Consider the following 8,619-nt stretch of genomic DNA (forward strand, 5'->3'; position numbering starts at 1 on the left):
GTGTGTGTGTGTGTGTGTGTGTGTGAAAGAGAGAGAGGGAGAGAGGATTGGATATATTGATTTTTATATACAGCTTCTTTAGAGTCTGTGAAAATCACAACAATTCAATAGCTTGGGAGCTTCCCTGGCCCATGGAAAACCCTTGGAGACTTTCTCACTCAAGTTACCCTACCACTGACCCAAGGCCATGCATATCTTGCTTCACTGTCTTCTAGTCCTCAGTCTTATTATTGCTACATCCCCTAAGAAGATCACTGGCATTACATTTGTCTTCACAGTGCAATCTCCTAGCAGAGAGTTATCACCTTTGTGTTAGCCTCTTCTCCCAAGAAAGGAGTGTCCCTCTCCTTTATAAGACAAATTCCTACCCTGAAAATCTCTTCTCTCCAAGATCCTGAGGGATCTTGCTCCTATATTTTCCATTTACTCATGTATTCATTCACAAATAGTTATTAAACTATTCCTATGCTCCAGGCACTGTCAAAGGTACTGGGGTCTACAACTGAGAATGAAATAGTATTGATAACTGTCCCTGCCCTCCTGGAGTTCACTCATTTCAGTTCTTGAATGCCTTCCTCTGCGCTGTCTCCTTCCTTCCCCTCAGCCCTCAGAAATAGCTATGAGTGTCACATACAGAGAAAAGCAGTTGTCTTTTCAATGGCCATCTGATTCCTGTCATATACTGACCCTACTCCTTTTCCCACAGTTTGTAAAATGACCTTTCTAAAGCATAAATATGATTTCCCATTACCTAAAGCTGAAGCTCCAATTTCTTAGTAAAGCTTGCAAGACTTTTCGCAATATGGCCCCAGTCTGGTGTCTTGATCTGAATTCTCCCAGCTCCCCATTACAAACCCTGTGCTCAAAGCTGGGACTAGAGTGAGGTGCCTAAGGTATGAACCTAAGAGTGAGTGCTTCCTTAAATTTTTTGTGCCCCAGATGTTTCACTCAGTTTACCTGAGTCCCAACCCTGCTTATATTGGGGCCACACTTGATGGGCTCTGAGTCCCCAGACACATGATGTGCATTTACATCTCTGTGCCTTTGCAATGTTTCCCTTGTTTTCACCATCCTTCCTCTCTCATAATTAAAGGCAATTAAAAAATTTTTAGTTATGCTTATTTGAGTCACACCTAACTAGAATATAAGCCCCAAGAGAGCAGTGGTTGTGTCTGTGTTGCTCACTGTTGTATCTCCAGCAGTTAGGAAAAGGAAGGGTAAAATGAATCCAGTTCAAAAGCCACTTCATCCATGGAATCCTCCATGACACTTCTGTCCCTCTGCAAATTCAAATGCTCCTCTTCTGTGCTCACACAAGGCTCCAAGGATATAACTCAGTTTTAGCTTTATCACATTGTAAGATATTTTCACTGTCTCCTTCCGACTATATGATATATATGATACAGTATTATTAGCTATAGTCACTACGTTGTTAATCTTATAACTGGGAGTCTGTACCCTTTGAGCAATATCTCCTTGTTTCCCCCACTCCCAACCCCTGGTAACCACCACTCTGTTCTCAATTTCTCTGAATTTTTCCTTTTTAGGTTCCACATATAAGGAACTCTCATTCATTAAGTATGAGAATGAAAAATGATACAGCCTCTTTTGAAGACATTTGGCAGTTTCTTACAAAACTAAACAAAATCTCACCATATGACCCAGCAATCATGCTCCTAGGTATTTACTCAACTTATTTGAAAAGCTATGTCCACACAAAACCCTGCAGGAGTGGTAATCCATATTCTGATCCCATATAATTCACCCTGCAAAAATCATGTGGATCTTGGCAGATGAGGATAAACTAACATAAACTTAACACAAAATAGCCCCTAGTAGTGCTTCTATACTAGATATGGTGTTCTTACTGTAATGGATCATTAATATATCCTCTGGTATTTGGTATGTGACTTTGATATAGCTAAAGGATTTGTTTGAATATTCATCAGAAAGAAGGATGAGAAGTTATTTACATTCACCTGGATAGACAGTGGCCTATATTAATGGTCTTCGTGCAGGTCTATTTTAACTCTCCTGCTCTTTGTCAGAATAGTCCCAAAAGAATTTGATAGTCTGGAAATTCTGTAGGATCTCATGCTAGTCCACTATGTTGATAATATCAATTTACTTGGCTCTGATAAAGAGGAAGTAGCAAATATTTTGGATTCATAAACTCCAGAGGGTGGTAGATAAATCTCATAAGGACACAGGGACTTGTCATTTTGGTGAATTTTTAAAGGATCAAGTTATCTGGGCCATGCAGCCATGCCTCTTCCTTGAAAAGGACATGTTATTGTACCTTGCATCTCTTACTACTGAGAAGGTACCACAGTGCTTGGTAGGTCTGTTTGGATTTTGGAGACTACATATACTGTAATTGGGAATACTGGCCTGACCCATCTATGAGACGACTTTGACATGTTAAGTGGGACTAAAAGCAAGAAAAGACATTGAGGAAGGTCTGGCTACAGTACAAGTGGCACTGTCTCTTGGGATAAACCCTCTGGCAGATTCCATGGTGCTAGAGATATTTGTGGTAGATGAAGATGCCATATAGAGTCTCTGGTGAACCTGAACAGTAAAGGTGAAGCACAGACCCCTAGGGTTCTGAAGTAAGTCCACACTGTCTACCACAGAGAAATATATACCATTTAGAAAGAAACTGCATATTTGCTATTTGGTTCTGGTAGAGAATGAATGAGTGTCTGTCCATGGGACATTAATCGACTATGCAACCAGAACTTCCCTCGTGAACCGGGTTCTGTCAGACCCATAAGATTGGGCCGTCACAGCAGCAATCCATGGTATGATAGAAGTAGTGTATTTGGAATTAGATCTGAGTATGTCCAGAGGGAATGAGTAAGTTACTTGAACCAGTGCCCCAGTCCCTGTTGTTGCAATAAGGCCTCTCTTTCAGCTCACATCTGTGGCCTCATAAGGCCTTCTCTATGACTGATTGACAGAGGAGGAAAAAGCCTGAGTCTGGTTCCTGTGTTGATGTGAACAAATAATGAATGACAGCTGCACTACAGGCCCAGTCTGAGGCAACTCTGAAATACAGTAGTAAGGAAAAATGCTTCAAGTTGCAGAGCTGATCAATCATCCACTTTGGGTGGAGACATAAATAAGCATATATATGGACTTCTGGGCAGTGGTGAATAGTTTGACTGGTTGGTCAAGTTGTTGGGAGAAGCAAGATTGGAAGGTCAAGGCAAAAGGAGAGGCATGTGGATGGACCTAAAGGCGTGCACACAGTGTGAGGATCTTTATGTCTCACAGTAAGGCTCATGAGAGAACATCTACTGAAAAAGAAGCATTAAACAAGTTAACAGAATGACTTTCTCAGTAGATGTCAGCCAGCCTCTGTTTTTGGAATACCAGCACTTGCACAATGCACCTATGAGTGGAGTAATCATGATATCAGAGATAGAAACTACATATTGGACCAACAACATGGGCTCTCTCTTACCAAGACTTATTAGCTACTACCACTTGGTATCTTGAGTATCTTTCTGATCTTTCAGTACCAGAGGCCAATGCTAAAACCTCAATATGGTACTTTCCCTTGAAGAGACAAACCAGACATTTAGTGGCAAGTTGATTACATCCTGCCCTGTAGATTTACTTTTATCCTGAGTAAGGACTTACCTTTCTTGCCTGCAATGCATCAGACAACTCTACTGTTTGAGTTCTCAAAGAAAGTCTGATTTTCCAACATGAGGTCCTGCATATTACTACTTTGCATTAACAAATTCACTTCATGGCAAAGGAGGAATGACAATGGGTGTGTCACTATGCAATCCACTGGTTCTGTCATATGTCACATTACCCAGAAGCTGCCAGCCTAAAAGAGTACTAGCATAGTCTCTTGAAGGCTCAGATAAGGCAACATCTTAGATATGATGCCTATGATTTGGAGATTCTGTCCTTTAATGAAGCAGTCTATGTCTTGAACGAATCGTCATTATATGGTGCTCCATCTCCAACAGGTAGACTACATAGATATGGGGGAAATGGGTGGAAGAAGGAGTGGCCCCACTCACCATCATTTCCAATGACCCACTTGAAAACTTTAAGTTCTGTGGTTCTAGGTGGCCTGGTTTCTAGAAGGTGGATACGTCTACCAGGGGACACTGTAAGATTCCTAATAAACTTAAAGCTATGGCTGCCACCTGGTGATTTGGGGTTTCTCATGTCAATAGAACAGCAGGTAAAGGAAGGGATTAACATACTGGAAAAGCTAACTTGACCATCATGAGTAGGTAGAGTTGTTATCCCTATATCCATTTGTTAACTGTGAATGGACAATGGACCTGGAAAGAAGGGGCTGGAGACCAGGGAGGCCAGTCATGTTTCTTCCATGTCCAGCCTCCCAGAGATCTTGAGCTCCTCAGGACTGATTCTACCTCCACAGCAATGAGTTTAGAATATGGCAGGAAAGGAGGTCATCCTCAAGGTGACCTCCAGAAGCTATCTCCAGAAAGCACCACGGTGAAACATTCCCAACCATTACAAGGCCTGCAGAGTGGCTCCACTATCAGGGAAGGAAATGTGTTCATTAACTATGGGCCAAGAGGGAATATGGCAATTAGGCTCTGAATGTCACGAAATAGTGCTATAGGTAGAAGCAGAGAGCTTGCCCAAAAGCCAAACTGAAGAAATTGTTCAGTGCTGACTGAAATGGCCACTTCTGTGGCTTGTGAGAATTTGACTTCATCAGCCAGCAGAGGAATCAGCTTGATCCATCAGAGATTTTTCAAGGCTCTATTGGGAAACTGGATTCTTTTTTTTTTTTAACATCTTTATTGGAGTATAATTGCTTTACAATGGTGTGTTAGTTTTTCTTTATATAACAAAGTGAATCAGCTATACGTATACATATATCCCCATATCTCCTCTCTCTTGCATGTCCCTCTCACCCTCCCTAACCCACCTGGACTTGAGGACACGGGGAGGGGGAAGGGTAAGCTGGGACGAAGTGAGAGAGTGGCATGGACTTATATACACTACCAATGTAAAATAGATAGCTAGTGGGAGGCAGCCACATAGCACAGGGAGATCAGCTCGGTGCTTTGGGAAACTGGATTCTTATTTTGGAATTCTCCTTTTTCTGTATCCTATTACTTGACACCAAGTATTCCTCACATTGTTCCGTATTTGTTCAACGTTCCTTATATGCTGAGTGCCTACAGTGTGCCAGGCCCTGTGTGGTTCAAGTAGTGGTGAGATTGGGGGAGTGAGATTGGGGGGCCAGGATAAGATACAAGGTTGTGTTAGCCATGGCACCTTTCCTTGAGGAGCTTGAGATCCAGCAAGGCAGACAGAACTTTGATCAAAAACAGTGTAAAATTGCTGGAGTAGAAGTCTAAGCACAGCACCGTGGGACTCCAAAGGAATAAGAAGCTGTTTAGCTGCCTGGAGATCAGGGAAGTCTTCACAAAGGAGAGGATACTTGAGCAGAGGCTTGATTAATAAATAGAAGCTTAAGGTTGAGAAGAGGAGAAAGGTCGTTCTTGGCAGAGAGAACTGAGTGTGCCAAGATACCAAAATAAGAAATATGGCTGTATTTTGTGGGAAAGCGAGCCTTTGTGGAAATCTGATCCATTACAAAGTTGTGCAGGCTTGTTCTCTGCCTAAGAGTGCCTGGCCCAAGAGGTCACATAGGTGCCGATCCCCAGCTTACATTCTGCTTGTCAACTCAGACATTCTAGAAAGAAGCGGCTTCTTCCTAGAGAAAGGGGTTTTAGTCTATAAGTTTTTATTATCAGTGGACCCAGTCTCTCCATTATTTTCCTTCTGTCTTAAAGCTTCATCTCAGAGTACGATGGTGATGGTGAATGACCGCCCCCTCCCCCAAGATATTCTCAGACTCAAATCAGATGTCAGTGGCAGGATTTTCTTGTGAATCCTTGCCAAGAAAGACCTAGGGTTGATTGCCCTTACTTTTTTCTTGAAACCCTGACACATTCTGGGGAAGGACAATCTGGAGATGTTCTCTTTGGGAAGCCCCCTGTGGCTTTGGAGAGTAGGGTGCCCAGGAAGTGCAGAGTGACTCAAGGGAGCCAAGGAAAGGGCAGGGAGAGAGGCAGTTGGTAGCCAACACACATAAAAAATAGTGCCACCCATGGTCCATAAATAGATTTCATACTCAGTTAAACTCAACCAGTTACACCTGCTTCCTCCTACCCCCAAGTACACACACACACACACACACACACACACACACACACACACACACACACACACACACACACACACACACACACCCTTTAAGGGAAAACAAGGAAAAGGAGGCAAAACTAGAAGCTGATGACCTATCTCACAGTATCTAGAGCAGCAGCGTCCGGGGCTGGGGGCCGAGGCCGCGGAGCTTGCGGAGGCAAGGCCGAGGACAAGGAGGGTCTCCCCGTCACCAAGCTGGGCCTCCTGGTCAAGGACATGAAGATCAAGTCCCTGGAGGAGATCTGTCTCTCTTCTCTGCCCATCAAGGAATCTGAGATCATTGACTTTTTCTTGGGGGCATCCCTCAAGGATGAAGTTTTGAAGACCATGCCTGTGCAAAAGCAGACCCGTGCTGGCCAGCGGCCCAGGTTCAAGGCATTTGTTGCCATCAGGGATTACAACGGACATGTTGGTTGAAGTGCTCTAAGGAGGTAGCCACTGCCATCCGTGGGGCCATCATTCTGGCCAAGCTCTCTCTCCATTGCCCCCGTGCGACGAGGCTACTGGGGGAACAAGATCTGCAAGCCCCAAACCGTCCCTTGCAAGGTGACTGGCCTCTGTGGCTCTGTGCTGGTGCGCCTCTTCCCTGCCCCCAGGGGCCCTGGCATCGTGCCCAAGAAGCTACTGATGATGGCTGGCATTGACTGCTGCTACACCTCTGCGGGGGCCTGCACTGCCACGCTGGGTAACTTCACCAAGGCCAATTTGGATGCCATTTCCAAGACCTACAGTTATATCACTCCTGATCTCTGGCAAGAGACTGTGTTCACCAAGTCTCTGTATCAGGAATTCACTGACCATCTTGTAAAGACCCACACCAGAGTTTCCGTGCAGAGGACTCAGGCTCCAGCTGTAGCCACCACATAGTTTTCTATAAGAAAAATAAAGTGAATGAAGCTGGTTTAAAAAAACAAAACAAAACAAAAAAACTTTCCTTCTTTCCCTCACCCACTCTACCACTTTCCTTGGACTGTTACCAAGTTTGCTCTGGCAGTATTGGGGCTGGCTGCCAGCCTCTCATGCCTACTGGAGCCACTGTCCCCCTCTGCCCCAGAGGTCACAACTTGTTATTGGTCTCTCACCACCAGTGCCCTCGACTTGGAGGCCAGATGACTTTGTGTCTCCTTACTTCTTTGTAAAGAGTCCCCAGTACTCTATATCCCAACTTCTGTGACTGTGATCAGTTCAGTTATCAACATGAACTCTGTTTCCTCATCTCTAAAACAGTAATAATGTAATAATAATAATATCTATCTCAGAGGGTTGTTTGTGAGAATTAATTGAGATTTTTCTGGGTAAAACACCCAACACAGTGCCTAGCACATAGTAAAAGCTCACTAAATCTTATTGACTAGCATCTATTTCACACAGATGCACTTCAGTCACACAGGAAGTGGACTGAGTAGGGACTTGAACTAAATTTTTATGACTTGGTCCAATGTATAAGTTCATGGGTATTTCCACTTATCCTAGAAGGGAACTTTGAGTTTCTTTTCAACTTACTCTCTGAGTATCTACTGTGTGTAAGGTGCTTGGGCTTGGCACTGGAGATACCGAGATGAATAAGACATTATTCCTGTCATTGAGTTCATTGTCTCATAGGGGGAGAATGGTGGCTAAGTGAACAATTACAGTACAAGGAGCTAATGTTGTTATCAGTTGATGCAAAACTTTGTGGAAGCACAATTGAGAGACAATTGGTGTAAAGTGAGGATAAAGGGAAAAATTCCAGCATGAGATGTCACCTCAGGTGAGTCTTGTCAGATGAGTGAGAGTGGTCTTATGAAGGGGAGAGGTATGAGTGTGTAGCTGGTGGGAGTTGTGAACAGGACCCAAGTCCAGGCTAAGGGACTGGAGCAAGTAGGATCTTAGTGGGGGAGAGTATTTAAGGACTGAAGCATGAGGAATGAGGCAGGACATGAAGTTAGAGAGTTAAGTAGAGGCCAGGTCATGAGAATTCTTAGACACCAGGTTATGGAACTTTTTCCTGAGAGTAATGGGGAGAAATAATTGGTTGCAAATAGGAGAATGACATAAATATTATATTTAGATATGACATTTAAAAAGACTCAGGTGGGTAAACCAGATTAAGAGATTATTGTAGTAGTACAGGTTAGAGATGATGTTGGCTTACACTAAGGTAGTAGTAGTAGAAACAGAAAGTATATATCTGATAGGAGATATTTTTAGAAGATAGAATGGACAGGACAGGACTTACTGATGGATTGGATATAAGGGGTGAGGAAAAGAGAGAAATCCAGGGTTATAATAAGGATTTTGGCTTAAGCAATTGGGTAAATGTGGTGGCATTCAGTAAGATTGGGAACATAGAAATTTTCCCCTATCCTCTCCTTTTGCACCTGAGGAAGCAGAGTCCTTCAGAGAGGAAGTCGTGTG

General features: G+C 43.5%; 1 pseudogene across 1 annotated transcript; it reads left to right on the top strand.

Annotated features, from left to right (window-relative positions):
- Positions 1 to 6,309: 6,309 nt before the first annotated feature.
- LOC307180199 (small ribosomal subunit protein uS5-like) lies at positions 6,310 to 7,557 on the top strand (annotated as a pseudogene). The gene has a single exon. The product of its transcript is annotated as a small ribosomal subunit protein uS5-like (transcript).
- Positions 7,558 to 8,619: the final 1,062 nt, after the last annotated feature.

This window comes from Stenella coeruleoalba (assembly GCF_951394435.1).
Source record: "Stenella coeruleoalba genome assembly, chromosome: X".
NCBI classification, from domain to species: Eukaryota; Metazoa; Chordata; class Mammalia; order Artiodactyla; family Delphinidae; genus Stenella; species Stenella coeruleoalba.